This window comes from Channa argus, chromosome 11 (assembly GCF_033026475.1).
Source record: "Channa argus isolate prfri chromosome 11, Channa argus male v1.0, whole genome shotgun sequence".
Classification (NCBI taxonomy): Eukaryota; Metazoa; Chordata; class Actinopteri; order Anabantiformes; family Channidae; genus Channa; species Channa argus.
In genome coordinates, this window is record NC_090207.1 from 19,746,527 (window position 1) to 19,764,683 (window position 18,157).

At 42.6% G+C, this 18,157-nt stretch overlaps 1 protein-coding gene across 9 annotated transcripts in view; it reads left to right on the top strand.

Moving 5' to 3' along the window:
- Positions 1-18,157, top strand: part of pbx3b (pre-B-cell leukemia homeobox 3b) — a 55,917-nt gene that overhangs the window by 24,338 nt on the left and 13,422 nt on the right. The window lies entirely within an intron of this gene.

Here is an 18,157-nt window from a genome sequence, read left to right on the forward strand (position 1 = left end):
CAGAGAGGGAAGGTGACAATAAATAGGGAAGTATCAATTAGGCATCAATGACGCGATGATGCATGTGCATGCTGGGAGGTGTAACACAGAGGGAGGTGGCAGTGTGAAATGTGTGGGGGCAGCAGGGTCCACAGAAAGTTGCACAGGCTGTGGGGTCTTGTAACTCACATGCTTACACACAGCGCTGTGACACATTGACTGTACAACACGTTTCTATATTAACACCACAGCACAATCAGGCACTTCTCTTGTGTCTCAGTGAAAACTAGTATTTATCACAGCACTGTGCTGCGTATAAGGTAATAATTAACACATACTAATTTTAGGGGCACATTGCAAAGTCAAAAGGTATAAAAGTTAGTTCAAAATACGAAGAAATGAATGTGTTACAGCAAGGGTTCATTAAAGAAAAGTGTTGACAGACTTGACAGTTTAAACTTGTGTTTAATTGTAAGGACTAGAAAGTCAATCACAGCTGGAGAAAATAGAGGCTTCTTATAATGACTTGAAATGGATCATAGACCACGCTTGGGCCTCAGGTTAATCCCAATATATTGAACTTGATCACGGACCATAGCAGTAAAAAAAGTATGGCTCTGCACATTAATCTAACAAACAGGACTGGCTCAGCTCTATAAATGGCTGGCCGCAATAATGCTGATTAGGGGAAAATTCTGCCAGCATTGGCCCAAGCCGCCTTTGTACGTCTAAAGTCTTGTCATCCCCTTGTCTTGATCTGGAATGGTGTTATCCTTCTCCTTGTGCAGCTCGGATTTTGTGCCGGATGACCCAGTGATGGATTTGAAAAGAGGCTGTTTACAAGAGAGTGTTGAGCATTAAAGAGCGGCCAGAAGGTCCATTTACATAAATGTTTAAATCAGACGCACACACAAACCTACGTAGCTAAAATGAAGTTGTTTCCAACATTAATCACACATCAGCCTTTTGTCCCACAATTAGTCCACTCGAATCCCATCCCACATCTTATTCACTGACTAATGTTTACAGAGAAAAAGTCATGGAGTAGGAGGAATGTGCATTGTATAGCTGAGGCAGCAGCTTTCCAGGGGCCACACCATGGATTCAAAAAATAATTGTCAGTGTTGAATATTATGGCATATCATATTTGAGGCATTACTGTGAGGTCTAACAAAACTAGTGTACAGCACCACACAGTTTACCTCTTTTTTTTCTATTTCTATCAACACATGGCTCCACTGCCTGATTTAAAACCTTGTAAAAATGTCCAATTTTAAATACTGTTTGCATGCAGGTCCCTGAAAGACATGTCATACTCAGCACATTATAGCCATTATTAGGATTTTACGATGCCCAAGCCTTAAAAACTATTTCCTCAAACCTGCTTGGGAATCATCGAAGTATTGACAAGTGTAAATATTTGCTGAAACCACCTCTGCGTTTGTCTCCCACTGAAAGCTGGAGCGTCCCAGACATTACAATTGACTTTTTTTTCTCATAGAAATCAAAGCTTCGCCCAGTGGAGGTTAATGGCATGTTTCTCCTTGACCCAAAATTAAGTCTCTCAGGTTTAGGTGTACTTCCCAGAATTTAGACAATCGAAACTATATGGTATCAGTAGCTTTCAGGGACTGACCTCAGTCACAACAGATTCTACCTCTCTTTTGTGTTCCTCACCTGTTTGATGTAAGAGCAGATTTTCTCCGCCTGCTTCGTTTCTTGAAAGCACTGTAGGTACATCTGAATGTTACTGAGAAGAATAAAGCTTGTGGATTGATTCCTGTGTCACCTGGATAGGTTGTTGATTTTGGGGAGAGTTATCGCTGTTTTCCTAAGTGTGGCGTGGAGATTTGCTGGAGGGCTGAGTGATCGATTCAGCAGCCTGGAGCATCCTAGTGTGTTTATACATGGCTTGTATGGCAGCTTTCATAAGACATTTACCCCATGATTTGCGATGAGCTTATGTGTGAATAATTAATGGCAATTAATCCTTAATTACAGTAATTAGGCAAGTCACAGGAAATTAGGCTGCAGCTGGAGAAGCCCGTGCCTAGGAAAGGGAGGACTGGGGCTGAGAGAACGTGCCATTTAGTGACAGTGGAGCCGTGGTACAATGATTTTGTGGCAGGCCTGCATCAGTGTGCTCGCTTGCCAGCATAGATAAGAGTATAGGAAGCCACAGATGCTGCTGGTCAGAGAGCCAGGCGTTTCCGAGAACTCACAAGCACAAAGCACCAAAACACCCAATAAAACCTACCTATAAAACTTTCAGCAAGGTGACCTTTGACCTCAACAGCACTTAAATGTCTTAGTTTGCTCAAAATTACACGCTAAGAGGTGATGAACCACTTCAACAGGTTGTGACTGATGAGCTAACAGTAATTGGTTAACGCTACACTCCTTTTTTCTCACTTTTATAAAACTTGATTTACCACTTACTGAGGCCCCTTAGGCAGCAGACTTTAGCACCCAATGTGCTGTTAACACCAAGTTTATGAATCTGCCGTGGCTGGAAGGAAAGAGAATCCAAGAAATATTTATTTTGTACCTCTAATAAAACAATTAGCCCGCTTAGAATTATTAAAGGAAACTACAGTGGGCAGAGTTGTTTGCTTTTGGATTTCATTGTTTGGTAATGGTAGGAGAGATTAGGTGAATCTGTTCTGGGCAAAGACAGAAAAGAAGAATAGGGACGAGGCTTTCTGTGTCTCGCTAGGAACTCATTTGTGCTTTTCCATGCTTGCCTTGATGAATTTCCGCTTCTTTCTGCTCCTGTTGCTTTCAATTACACTCTTATTCACAATCCTAATTGATATGCCAGTCTCAGTAGATGAACCATGGACTTTTTACAGTCCATTTTTCTATTCTTAGACCAACGTTTCTCCATGACAAAATGGGACGTTGGAAAGCACAGATGTGAATTTTTGTGTCTTTTATTTTACACTTACTTACTTACTTTATTTTACAACATTACAATGATGTGTTTGACCATGATGTGCTTTTACCATATCACATTTATTGTTCTATGGGACCAGTGAAAGAGCACTTTTTGGATTCTTTTTTTTTTTTTTTTTTTTGTACTTTTTGTGGGCCCTGTGCCATTATGAGCTCCATCATTCGCTGCCTCTTTTCATGCATTACATACTTTTTCTTCCTTTTTTTTCACAGAAGGACTTATAAGCTAACAGGGAATGTAAGTAAGTTGAGGAGGCATCCAACTGTGATATTACATTAACCCATAGTGCTTGGCCATGTCTGTCAGTGACTGCAGAATAAAGAGAACATGCTCTGCTCTACTCTTTAGCCTTCAGAAGTGCTATTAGAAATAATGAGGATTTATAGTAAGATAAAGGACGCTCTCCTTGCTCCTGAATTGTGAATAGCCAGTCATATTCTACCACCAAAATAAGACTCATTGGTGATGCATGCACAGCTACAATAATATGATTAGTGTACGCATTGCATTATAAATAACAAAGCATCTCATTTCACTTATATTCTGAAACAAGCTGGAAGTTCAAAAGCACATGCACGTTGCACATTGCTTGATCTAAGCTCATGCTGCATACATAGTAAAATCTTTTAATCACTGCTCAATGACCATGTTATGTTGCTCAGCCATTCAATAAGCAACTGTTCTGCTGCTACAGTCACAGGCCTTTAGTTTGTCCTTTATGTATAACATGAACAGAAGCCACCGAGTGGCTGTGAAACAATACCTGAACACCGGCAAGGCTTCTCACTAGCATGGGGAGATGAAGCTAACAGTGACAAGGTCAGCATGTACTACGGGCCCTGCACATACATTCCTCTCTATATAAGTAATATAAATGAGGTTGTGTTAGACATAAACTTGCAGCACGTTGCCTGTAAGCTACAATGCAAGAGCAACACCTCCAAATTTCTTCTTGAGCAGATCTGACTGTACATGGGAATCTGAGCCACCTTCTTGAATCACTTCTATTCTCGGAAGGTCCAAGTAAAATCTGCCAAACATGCTTGAATAGATATACAAAAGCTCTTGCTTGAATTTTCTCCATGATGTGTTTGTACCACAAACTCAACCAAATTTGTCGACTGTAAAATTTTAAGTGGAGGCAGCAGAGTTTGTTTTGTTAGGGGCATTCTTGTATTTAAAGTGGTGTTTACTCACATTGGCAATTAATTATTAATGCAGAAGCACTGAGCGGTTACAGCGATATGGCGCTCAGGCCTTCCAAGCACGGTCTATACTGTATGTGAACAGTCAAAATAGTGAGAGCTTCAAAGGAACCCTATGAAATGTTTTAGACTCTCATGGAGAAAGCTTATTACAGTTGAAATGTTTTTTCTAGAAGCCCCAGATATTCTTTGTGAATGCTATCGCCTGGAAAATATGGGATATTTTTGTTTCTCTATATCAAGAGACATGTAAACAAAGAGACAGTCAGCACTTGCAGCTTACTTGGCGTGAGTATAGCAGTTCACAAGCGAGAAGTTGTTTGTGCAAAAAAATTGTTTGGCAAAAAAACTGTGAAGGTTTGACAAAGAGCAAAGATGTAGGATTCTACTTACCACCTCTCTCTCTCTCTCTCTCTCTCTCTCTGTCTCTCTCTCTCTATATATATGTATATATATAATTGTATTCATATAATTTTTTTAAATACAGCTCATCACACATAGCATGTGCCCAGTGCAAGGCTAATCAATTTCTTCCATTAATTTCAGAGATCATATGTCCAAGCAGGCGCAGGCTGTGAGGGTTTTAATAATGAGTCCAGAGATAAACATCAATTGGCAATCTGCTCTTTTTGAGGTGTCTTTGTTGCCTGCAGAGCCCTCCTGATGGCACCTCTGTGGATCTGCTAATGGAGGAGGACCTGTAAGGCTATCCCCTGGCCTTTGTCTGACCCATTTGTGGAGCTGAATTCTTCAGATGTTTTCAGGATCAAGTCACTTAATCTGTAGCACAGACTAGGGCCAGAAAAAAGAGGACTGGGAAAGCATGGGAGAGACAGGGAGACAGAGCGTGCGAGTGTGTCATGCGTGTGTGTGTGTATGTGGGGGGGGGGGGGGGTCGCAGACAAGCACCTCACTCTGTCTGTATTCAGCACGCAGGGTTAAGAACTGCAAATGTCTGCCTGTTCTGTTATGCACCATTGTTTCATACGGAGCTGGAAATAGACAGAAACAGTGTAGCAGTGGAGCTCTGGCAGGCGGTGCATTTTATTACTGCTAGACCATAGACTTAGACATTAGTGAATATGGCTCATTAAATGGCATGGAATGTTACCATTTTACATAATTCCTCCTGCATCGTTGTTGTAAATGAAATCCTGCTTCTGTCTCTGACTGCACTCCAGTCACTCAACAACCATTACAGCTTTCCCATCAGGCCCTAGCACTCCTTGAAAGCAGCTATCTATAATTTCAGGTCTGTGTCACACACAGAAAGCATGCTCTACAACCCTAATGGTTTGGCGTGGTTGATGTTGGAAGGATATAGCGCGACTAGGAGGAAATCTGAAGAAATATTTGAGAATTAGGCAATGATGTATTCAGATGGCTGGAGAGACTAGGGTGGGCAACAAATATAAATAATGTATGTGGCAGGGCTCCTAAACATAAGCTGGAATTTGCTGGCGTACTTTTTTGTTCTCAATCACCTTGATGAAACAATCGCGAAGCAATGGCCATGTGAATGAGACCACTGACAAGCTGATTTTCCACCCCTGGCATGAGGCTGCTTTCTCCACTTAATGTTCTCCGATAAAGTGTACTGTAGCACAGAAGTAAACTAGAAGAGCCTCCACTCCTGACACATGTGACAGTATTTGCATCAATTATGCAGTCTATGGCTGCTGCAGGAGGGAGCGGAAGAGAGGGGAGGAGATAGGAGAGAAAAGGGTTTGTGACAAGATGCAGAGGCAGAAATGAGAATTTCTCTTTAAAATGCATTCTTTAGAAAATAACATTCAAAATCATTTACATGAAAGCAGCTGCAGTGGTGAACTTGACAAAGCAGCAACAAAGTCTGCGGAGCGTTTTGACACTAAAGACTTCGGCAAACGGAGTACAGTATAATGGAGAGTTCTTTGTCTTCCCTGTATTCACTGGATACTGAATATCTACCCTGAAGAGTAGTGGAGAAGACAGTAAAATGAGGAGAGAGACCGAGTTGGAGCTGAGAGGGAGGCTTAAGTCGCTTATTGCTAAATTCAACCAAAGGAGTTGGGGGTACAAGGCCAAATAAGTCAAATAAATAGGCATCAGTTTCTTTCTGTCTAGGCCAAGGATCCTTTTTTTAAAAATGTAAAAAACATCTATGGGCTAAAAACTATCTGCAGAAATGTGTGTGACAAACAATACTAGCAGACCCATGAGATTGCGATTCCCATAAATCCACAGTAGCAGAGGGAGATGCCTGCTTATGGGCAGAGGGAATAACTTTTAACTGTGTCCCAGTTTCAACAGACTCCAGCACAGCATTTTATTTCACTGTGTCCAACCCTATTTCACATCCCCGTTAAGTACACTTACAAATCTGCTGTGCCATGGTTTCTAACCCTCTCATACACATGTGAATCCGCACTTGCTCACACACACACACACAGAGCCACATCACCAGGCCTGTCACTGCCTTTTATCCATCGTCAACCTTCAGCTGTATGGTTTATCCGTAGTGACACTATAGCAAAGTGCTTGACTGCTTTTTGCCAACAGACTGCAACACTTTAACTGTACTTAGTCATGCATCATTATGGCAGACTCAAAGCGGTGTGTCTGGGAGCGCCTGCAGATGGTGGAGGCTGAACCATTTGAAAAGGGAAGCTCTGTGACAATGATGCTTTTGCATGAATAAGTGTGTATGGACACACGAGTGTATCTAGTGCTGAATAGAAAATACGTGCAGTAGAAAAGGTGTAATGTGGCTAATTCAACAGGCTCAAGAAAACCTTCTCTGTGCAGTATCTGGGAGATATGAAATATGAAATCTACATGTAAGCCTTTGTTAGAAGGAGCCTTTTATGCGCATATTGATCAGTCATTGTTTACTCCAATCGATGCTGACTTGGTGGAATGCATGCTCCTCTCTGTTCTTTATAGAGATTTAACCCTGTGCTGTATTTTACTGCTTTGTTCTCATCTTCAAACCTTTCTTCTGCTGAAAACATGATATCGTCACTTGTCACTTTCTCTTTATTTCAACAGATGACAGAGCTTATTCATTCAGTATTCTGCTCCACAAATGGGTATTTTCACCAGATCTCCTCTGCTATTGAAAGATAAATGTTAACTTCACTCAATAGAAACCTCATTCAAGGTTCATACAAAGCTGACTTCTTTATTCTTTAAGGAAATGAAGAAACCATTAGTGAAATATTCACTCACGGAGAAAGAGAATCTTATCTTTATTCTGCATGACCATGCACAGCCATATTCCTTTTGACATCATTATGTAAAACCAATTTCTCTTTCATATCATTTCTGCTGTGCTGTATTACCACATCTATACACTCAATGTAGGTGGCCTAGAGGAAAATATATGCATTCATTCCTTATGGCGTAAAATATGCATATAGGTTCCTCATTTCATCTCCAATCTGTGTTATTCTTTTAAAGATTCAGCACTGCCTGCAGTCTCTCTTTAATATTTAATTTGACAACTTTTTAATATGTCTTTATGCAATGATGAAGTAATCGTCAGCTGTCCAAAAAAATGACTGAATTATACAATGGGATTGAAGTGACTCTTAGGTTGTAGGCTTCATTATTTATTTTGCTTTAGCCGTAACATGGGCTTGAGGGAAAGAATATCCTAATTTATCTTTCATCTTTATTCATCTTTTCTCCCAGGCCCCCCACATGAAACACAACTATGTATAACATTCATACATCATTCATGCTTTGTTTACTTGCTTCTAGTTCGAAGCAAATCAACACACTAAAGCTTGCACAATGTAGTATGTAAGGGAGAAACTCCAAAGTCCTTCGCTTCTTAACAAGAACCACAGAACAATGATAATTACTCCCTGTTTGTCTGTTCTTTTAAATGATCACAGGTTCCTAACATTAGCTAAGATTCAGTGGGAATGTCTCACACGCCCTGGCGCCCACGAGGTAAAGATGGGTGCATCCAGCGAGGTGACCAGAGGAGAACTGCTTAGAAAACAAAACAAATGATAATGGAAGAACTTAAACGAATGTTGCCTCAGATGAATGATCAGCTTGTGCTAACTCTGTAGCACCACCTCTGCTGGCCTCTTTGGCAATCTGGCCATGTTGGGCCCCCACTGTGGAACAGCATGGCACTGGGAGTTGTGGTAGCCAGTCCCCATGTAGCCCCAGGCTGCCTCTACCTTTGGTGTGCTACTCAAGGTTAAAGAGATCCCAGTTGGGTGTTTAACAGTGTTGTGCTCAGATCTCAATTGCTTTTTTTCTCCTGTTTTTTGACACTATCTGCAATGTCGAGAGGGAATCTAGAGAACTATCTGGAACTGTTCATCTTTGGAGAATTTTTACATCAACAATCCCAGGTCACTCTCCCTGCTGTAATATTTCTGAAGCACAACTTTAAATCCCTATACTAGTGTAATACCCTTATAAAGTAGCAGGGGTAAGTGATTTGAACCATTTCACTTTGAGGATCTGCTGTTTGCCATACACGTGCAGCTTTTGCTGACATTCATTTTGAAACCACTCGGAGCACTTGCGACTCAGAGTAACAATACTGGGGGAAAAAAAGTGCCTGCTGAGCTCTACAGTGAATATACCTCTGACCCAGACCGAGGAAAGGGAGATTTATGAAATCCACATGTTTAATACATTTCATTTTGTCCAAGGGATTTGTATTGCTTACCACAGTATTTTAGGGTTGAAACATTCTGTATAGTCACAGCTTGTATTGTCTGAGGAGAATAAACCCTGTCCGGTTCTGGCTGCTGAAGATTTGTTTTATAGCACCCCGCTTTTCTTACACACGTCAGCCATGCGCTGTCTGAGGTATTGCATTTTGTTGTGCTGAGGTGTTAGGTATACAGCCTTAATCTTTAATGCATAATCCCCTGCAAATCCGCTACGTAAATGAAAAAGATAACCCGGCATATCTGTGCAGTGACAGAAAATAAGATAGCTAGGTAATTTAATAAAGGATTGACGCTGGCCTCGGTGTGAGATGGTGTGTGACCTCTGTGTATTCATTGTGTTGCTTGGAGCAGGTGAGCAACTGCTTGTAGAGGAGTAGTTCCCCCTTTTATCAAAAAAAAAAAAAAACATCCTGGGACTGTAACATCTGTGGTGACAAACTGAATGCACCATATGGATTAAAGCGCAGGGAGGGTAGTCACTGAAATATTTGCTTTCCCGGAGTGTTGACACAGTATTAAAAAAAGGGGAACCATGGCTGCGCTTTCCCTCTGTAATCAGGTAGCAGTTATCGCAGTGAACTGTTTGCCTACCTAATGGTGTTTCCATTTTGTGCGAGTCTGTGTCATCAGCTTCCCATTTGGATCTGCCTTCTACTACAGTAAGTGCTGGCCCACAGAGGCTTAGTGTGTAATACCTCTGTTTGCTCTGTCTGTGAGAATAAACAAAAAAAAGACAAACTGATGAATTGGGTGAGAAAGAGAAGTCTTCCAAAAACATCACAGCCCCATGGTGAGCTGCTGCTGCAGGAAGCATTTAACTCATTTGGTAGCTGACCACATCAAGTCATAAATAGTCTTCCCGGAGAACGCTTATTTTACATCTAAAATGTGCCAGAGTGTAATGTTGACAGATATAGCTTGTGACGAGTGATAGTCAGAATGTATGAGCGCCCATAATATGGCTGTCAACCTCTGGTGCCAGACTGAAAATAAGCAGTTCACCTCTGTTTTCATTCAGGAGAGTGCGGCAGACAGCACTGGCTTCTCTGCTGTATTTATTGACTTGTTTTACTAGCCTGAAACAGGGTGCTTTTATACAGGCCTGCTCAGTCTTAAGACTCTCCAGACATTTACATTATTCCTGACTGAGTTACACACATGTACAAGGCGGCACGTCCGCAGGCTAGGTTAGATATATGCTCTTGTTCCACCTTTCTTCCTCCCATACAGTCACACTCACACACACGTGCACCATTTTATTACTCCACCATTTTAGATATTGTTAGATTGTACATTTGTCCTCTTACTGTTGCCTTTCTGTGGTGCAAGTGTTTGTATTTAATGCAGGCTAATTTATTGTCCCTCTCTGTTTTAAATGTGTATAAATAACCCTGGCATACTGTTTCTCAGGCGTAATAAATCCAGTGTGAATACTACATAAAAAACGTTTTTTTTTTCCGAAGTTGATTCAGTACTATAAAAGCAAAGATTTCACGAGGCTCTAAAAATCATCTTTCGCTGAGTAATCTGCACAACTGCAGCGGAAGATAATGAATGCCAACGCCAGAGCCACAGCAGACACTGTGATTCCCCCCACCCAGCCTAAACCTCCAGCAGTATTTACATGATATTTCATTTTAGAATAAACCTCTTTTCTCTCCCACTGTGAAGATATTGAACTCTTTCACACAGATGTCATCTTAACCAAAGCTTATTAAAAAGATGGACATCAAAGTTGTGGGTGCCCATTTATCTTATAGCACTCTAATTGGCCACCACAGGCAAGAGAACAACTAACTCCAAAATAGGAGGCGTTGAGTGGTTGGGCTAAGGAAGCGGATGTCTAAAGACCTCTCAGTGGATTCATTGTCAATAAATCCTCTAGAATGAAAGCAGAGCTTTTCTAGGGGGTCTGGAATTTTGCAAATACATTATGAAATGTGATACACTGACTTAAATGAACACTTCTTGCCACAGGGTTTGGTTTCTTTGTTCTGGTGTGTTGTTTGTGTCCTGTGCCTGACCTGCAACTTCAATGTTTGCTTGACATCTTTGGAGTTTTTTAACATCATGGTTGGCGGCATGAGGCAATGCACTCTGAAAAGGTCACACGGCTCGGTAAGCGAACTAAGATTACATTTTGCTAACTCTATATAGTGTATTTTGTTACTGTGAATTAACCAAATGCCACAATGAATGGAACCGATTCTATACCCAAAGTCACAGCTACTCCATCAAACACCACCACACACAGGCCTGAGGTGAATAATGGATTATGTTTTCCACTCAAGTGGGCAATAAAAACACAAAAACAAAGTCATTAATTGCCCACATACAGTAACCAAATGCCATCAAGAGCCCGTGCTCTCATTAACCTGGCACCTAATTATCTGCCTCCAGTCTGAGTCCTGACAAGCCCCACCGTCTGAACCCTCAGCTGGTTGTGTTGTGTTGTGTTGTGTCAGCACTCACCAACCACAGCCAAGGCACCATTAGGTACAGAGAAGACAAAAGCTTCTTGCTGCAAAGGTTCCCTGTGCCTGCGCCGCCACAATGTTCCTCCTGTTAATGCCTTCCCTTCCAATTAAATCTGCAACTGTTAATTATTGTAATTATGAGACTGAGCTAGCAGCTCTACCCCTCCCCCCCCCATTCTTCCCTCGCCGGTGTGTGGAGACGCTACGGGAGATGTTGTGTTGCTTCAGCGGTGCCTCGTCTCTGCTCCAGTGAAGCCCTATCGGGGAATTGGATGTGGAGGGGGTCTTGGTACACATGACAGGGGTGACATGAGGGAGATTGCACAGTTCATCTTGGATAACTGGGCAAGCACAGCCAATGGCCACGCCTCCAGTCTAACTCATTAAATGGTGTGTAAAGTACATGCTGGGAATAATTAGCACCAAATAACCTTTTTTCGCTACCTTGTTCACGGGATATCACACAACAAAAAAAGGTGGAGTGTCATCTGTAGGTGTACAATAAAACTATTCAGCTGGTCAAATTAAATGAGGGAGATGATATTCTCTCAGCAATCATTTGCTTTGAAAACTACAGTTATTTCGCTCCTTTCGTATGGTAATGTGTAACTCTATTCTTGCCGTGTACTGTGAGAAACACTGGCGATGGATCTGAAGTGATGTGTTGAGTATAAGGAGAACTGAAAAAGAGTGGATGGCAGGCCGGCTGCCTGTTAAGTCGCTGCGTGTCTCAACATCCTCTTTGGCCTGCTTCTGTCACAAGCTGTTGTTAGGCCTGGACCTGATCTGCCCAGCTACTCCTCGCACTGCTTTCTGCAGACCTAGGAGCAACCTGCATCATCAGGCAAATGACGCTTCCGGAAACAGTGCTTGCGTTTAGGTGCGTGCAGTCTAAGGTGAATGTGTGTTTTGTGAGCCTCATCAGTCCTCATCGAGAGATGCACTGAGAATCAGCACGTCAACCACAGGCTTATTCTGGTGTCATAACCTCAGTTGCCTCGCAGCAGAGTCCTTACATGCTAGCACAGCTAGCAAAATATTCTGGCTTTTCAATTTGGAGCTGAATTTACTTTTATAGAAGACACTGAAGGAAAGAGCAGCTCCTTCTGCTTCAGGCAGTGCAGCCTTTTCGTGGATACACTGCAAAATCTAAATGATGGACTGTCAACTCTCTTGCAGAAATGCCACTGCAAAGAATAATCTCTTTGGCAGTAGATCATGGTTGGCTGTATGCTACCAATGCTGTTTCTTTGTTTATGTGAGCATGTCGCCTTCACATGCACACATGCAGACAAGAGTGTATGCACATGCACAAATACACACAGACACACACACACACACACACACAGTGGCAATCACGCACAAAGAAACACACAAATACAGAGCACAGGCACAGAATGCTTCAAGCTTAAACCCTTTCTTTGGAAGCATACAATAAAATATATGAGATTAATAACCCGAATAGCATTATTTTTTCACCTCTAGCCTTTAAAATAAAGCATGCTTGGCTCTCTCTCTGGATGAAGTTTTGCCTGTGTATTTTGCCTGGTTATCAGTGTGTACAAGACCTGCTGTGTGACCTGGTTTCATGCAATCTCCATCTTCTAATTAGGAGGCTGCAGAAAGGCTGGAATGAGAGGAGGAGTGATTAGTTGCCTTTGGGTATTTCATAAGTGGCTTTCAGTGCCACATTTGCATTATTTGCTTGGGGTCTGAATAACAAATCAGCCTACCTTTGCAGCAAATTGAGGCTAGCAGCTAAAGACCATCGACACATGAAATATAAAATGAAACTGAAGAAAAGAAATAAACAAAACATGCTAACACAATATAGGGGTGAATAAATTGAAATATGGAAACACAAGATGTTATAACTGTCACAAACTAACCTAAACACTAAGTCTACACCGAGACTTTAAATATTCTGGCTTCTCCAGCTCAGTATATATAAATTATGTTTAGCAATGGTGTGGGGTGTCTGTCCAAATCAGTAAGTGTTTCAGTGACTGTGGCTTATTCTGTGACTAGCAGACCATGTGAACCATGCGAGCCCTATGTTGGAGCCCCATGCTGTATGTGTCCTGTAGGGTCAGTCAGTGTGCTGATCTGTAGCGGAGGTCCTGTCCACTCATTTGGCCAGTCTCCCCAACCGCTGCGTGCGGCTGCCACCACCAGGCCTGGTCAGCCATCACTACACCACTTGGCCGTTTGCCCACATCGAGTCTTAAAGGGCAGAAAACAAAGCGGGCACTTACACGTCCACATATGAACACACTTCATACACACATGCACACGATCCCAGCGAATGACAGTGGCTCTTGTTTACCCAGCCCTCCCACCCTCCCTCAGTCTCCTTTCATCCTCTCCCTCTAGTCTGTCATGTTGTGTGTCACTTCCCACAAATGTCAGTGCCACCGTGGGACAGTGATTAATTTTGGTGTGCTTGGCACAATGTCGTCAAGATGTTTGTTTGGGTTGTCTTTTCCCACCCCTTGCCCACCCCCGCATGTCTTGGAGTCGTGGGTCGAGAGTGGCAAGCATCCCCCCCTTCTCACACCCCCATCCCCCGCTGTCATACAGTCTCCTCTTTTAGGGGGGGGTGGGCTAGGGGAGTTCATCATCATCATTATCATCATCATCATCGAAGGACAAAGGCTACCTGAACTGACAGAGATCTTCTTTTCTGACCAGAGCCACGTTTTGTTTCCCCACCACCACCACCTCTATGTGCTGTCTGTTTAGTGTGTGCTGGTGGTGTATGATGGGAAAAGTCTTGACCCAGCACTGAGGGGCTGTAACACTTCACTGTCAGTGAGGCTGATTAGCTTATCACTCACCACACTGGGAGGAAATACATCATCGGTCTAGACAGGGATTCCCCAGTTTAGGGCCCCTTCTTTTACTCTGCATTAATCAACAGACTCATCTCTAAAGCCACTCCATCAGTGATTTACAATGAGAACTGTCTGTCTTTCCGGTGTGTTTTACTGAAATCAGAACTTTATGTGTGTGAAAGCACCTCCATACTGTATGGGACACATGGACAGTGATATATCCTGTGCACAGCAAACCAGAATGAGACATCTTCCCAAACGATTTTTGTCAGCTCACTCAACAAAGAAAGTGAAACACAAAATGGGAAATGTGCTTTGGCTCCCCCACAGTGTGGTATCAGGTATGGTAATTACTCTGCCATTAACATTGGGAATAGTTAATGTGTATTAATGTGTTAATGGCATGTTAATTACTGTACATGCTAGAGAGAGCCCGCAGGCATTCTCTCAGATTCTTTGTGCCATGTGGATGTAGGCCAAGCTTAAAAAAGCCTTTAAGAATGTCGATGAAAGAGGATCCTTATGTTTCATTTGTCAGAACAAAAGATTTTCAATGGTAATTTGATCCAGCTCCCTGCTTCTGGAGCTGAAAGTCACTGATCCAGGCGCCACGACAAAGGAGATGATATGAAGTCAAAGGAGATGTGGAACGCGGCTGTAGTGACACTGGCCTCTTTGTGAAATGGATACTCTAAGCCCTCTGTAGTCTCTAGTGTTTTGCTTTGGCAGAGGGTTTTAATAACACGGTGGATTAGAAGCTTTGGATCCTGAGTGCCAAGCCTGAGTTAAAGCTCACCTTGGACGAGCCTCAGTAACAGGCTAGATGCCACAGTTCTCCTTCTACTCCTCCTCTGAGCCGCCTCTCTGCTCACACTGCCACGGCTTTAGGAGAGATGACCTTTGCAAATATTGACAGAAAATAAATTCTATTTCGATTAGTTAGCTTTGGGAGACCTTTGCAGATCAATGCAATTAGATGAACAGAGTGTCAATAAATGGCTGGAGCTATTCAGTGGAGGCACCGGGTAGAAGAGGTGCTGCAGGAGGTCAGGGTTACTTGTAATGAAGAGGATGGTTTGGAAACATGGGTGGAATGAGCAGAGTCACGTCGTGTATTGTCATACGTAGGCAAGAATCTCTTTACTGCATCACAGTCTGCACGTGGCATCAAACAATTTTCTATCCAAAAAAAGCACTGCAACAAATGATTATAAACAAATAAAAGTTTCTGCCTTCATCTACAAGAAGGGCTGCTCTTCTAGTATATTGTCTGCCATCTGACCGTGCAGCCAGTGCAGCGGAATGAGGTGGAGAAGCCCGCAGCCACCTCTTCAGCAGGCCACATTAACCCAGCAGGGCTCTGCCTTTATGGCTCTCCTGCTCACACTTCAGTGATGAGAGTAAACAAGCAGCGGGCCAAAGGTCAGCTAAGCCCACGGAATAAAAGAGGGCACAGGGGGAAAAAGAGGTGGGAGGAAAGGAGAGCGGCCCGAGGCGGTGCTCAGATCACTGTCAGGGCTTCAAGCAGGGAATGATGTACGAGACAACAGCCCCGAACCGGAAATGATTATAAACAGAGAACAGAGGAGAGTATATGAGAGAAAAGGGCTGCATTGTCTTTATCTGTCAAATTTGTTACTTCCTCAGATCTGATACCGATGGTGAAACCTGTAAAAAATGAAAAGGAGAACCACCACTGACTGATAGGGATGGATTAATCACAGTGTCTCCTTTTGTCTCAGCCACAGTGGAGAAATGAGGAACAATCATATAGGCAAGTGCTTTTCCCCCAGCGACTCCACCTGCATTGTTGAATGACAAATGAGGCCGATTAAGGACATGTTATATTATTATTACAATTTTTGATTTTCTTTTTTCCTTTTACATCATTAAATGCGTTCTGGTAATTAACTGAGCTGCAAAACCAGAGTTATGTGAAATGACTAGACTTTATAGATTTTTCATTCTCAGATTCCCACTGCTCGCAGGCTTTACCAAGGTGACATGACTTCTGCACTTTAGCTCTGCACTGAGATTAATCCCACTTTGACTGTGGAGGTGGATTAGAGCTAAACTCGGGTGCCCAAACTTGTTTTAATACCCATATCATCAGACAAAAACAGGATAAAGATTTGAGCAGGCAAAGCACCGTTGCAGTGCTAGAATGTGACTGTGGCTTTGCAAGTTACTTTACAGATTTGTCAACCACACAGTAAATTAAAGATATTATCTTGCTCAAGCCTATTTTGTGGAAGTTGTGTGATGACGCTGAGTTTAGACAGTGCATCTCTTACAACAAAGGTGCACAGAAAAACAGAAATGCGCTGCACCTATTTTTTTCTGTAGGCTGTGTTTTCCTTTTCTTTTGTTTTTTTAACGCTTGGTATTTATGTGCCTGAGAAAGACACATCGTACCTCCCAACATGTGTGTTATGAATGACCAGCCAGTGCTACTGTGGCACAAATACACCCTGGTGGACTCCTGCAGGGCCGTCTGCTTCACAGGGCAGCACAGTAATCATTTTTATCCTGCTGATTTCCCAAATAGAAATGGACACGTATGATAAAAATGTCACGGCCACTCCACATGTCAGTGGACTAACAGGATTACATGTCACTTTCTAATGTCTCGCTCTGTTTTCCTTTGCCGTGAATGGCTACATTATTACACACAGGAACTCTGTGGTAATATATGGTAAGAGACAAGTAGCTCTTTATGGCCTGTGATTATTTAGTTTGAATGAAACCAGTGATTTATGCCCATTTAGCTCAAAAGCCCTGTAAATTCCCTCAGCTGCATTTCCCCTGGATATAGAGTGAGTGGAGTGAAAGTGACAACTGGGTTTGGTGTCGAAATGTACGCTGCGTCCCAGAGTTATATTTAATGTACCTGACATGAATAACGTGCCTACCTACTTACCACCACCCGCAGCACAAAGGAAAGTGCAGCCTGCTGAGCTTGTGTTGAATCAGAGAGTGGGAGTAAATACTGGATTAGGAAAATATGAACTGCAGTGGCAGACATGATGTTGAGATATGTAGCCAGGTCAACTTTTGAATCATGTCCCATTTTGTTTCATGCTGCACAAACTGGAATAGAAACAGTTGCGCCTGTCCAGTATGCGAGCTCTGGGTGGAGTTGTGCAGATGCAGCATGATGTGGATGAGGGTTAGTGGAGCAGCGACGTATTGTCCACATGGATGGCTTGGCTCTGCAAGCCTGATGGAGCCTTGTCCAGCATCTCAATGTCTCCAGCACAAATAGCCACATTCATCCACTCCTCTCACACCATTACACCTAAAAGACTCAAAGCCAGCTGATCCATAAATAGAGGCAAATTTGTTTTTCGGTGGCACTGCAGTCAAACAAAACACTAACAGAGACTTAGAGGAAGACATCAGAGGAGCGGCTACAATCTGTTTAGTTTTCCTTTAAGGAATGTGTTTAAAAGAAAGCTAGAATGAGGGAAAGGAGTATTTTCTCTCTGCTGTTTACTGCTGTGGATGGTGTGTAGGGTCAGTCGGTCAAAGCGTGGTAAAGGGGCTTCTCTGATTGCATGCCTACTGGCTGACACAATAGAGCTACTAATCTTCTTATTTAGAATCCAGAGGCTGGCCATATCTTAATGAAGCTGTAATGAGCTGTTGAAAATCCCTGAATTGCGGGAGGGATTATTGAATTGAAACAACTCTGGTAATCATAACGTAGCCACTCAGTATTTACTGCCCATTGAGCCACATTTTTATCCACTTATTAGACTGGATTGCCCAAGCTTGTTTTTGTTGTAATTCTGACCTGCAGTGTTTTTTTTTTCTTCCCCTTTTTTGTGTATACTCTATAAAGCCTGGCATCGTGATTGCATTGCCAATGCATCCAGGTGTGCATGTTCTGTACACTATCTGCTGGGTGATTATGGCTTGCTGACAGACTGGTGAGACAGAAAACCAGAGGAAATAAACAGCAGGCAGTGAGAACAAAAACAAAATTCCTGAATGAGCACTTTACATATAATTGACTCTG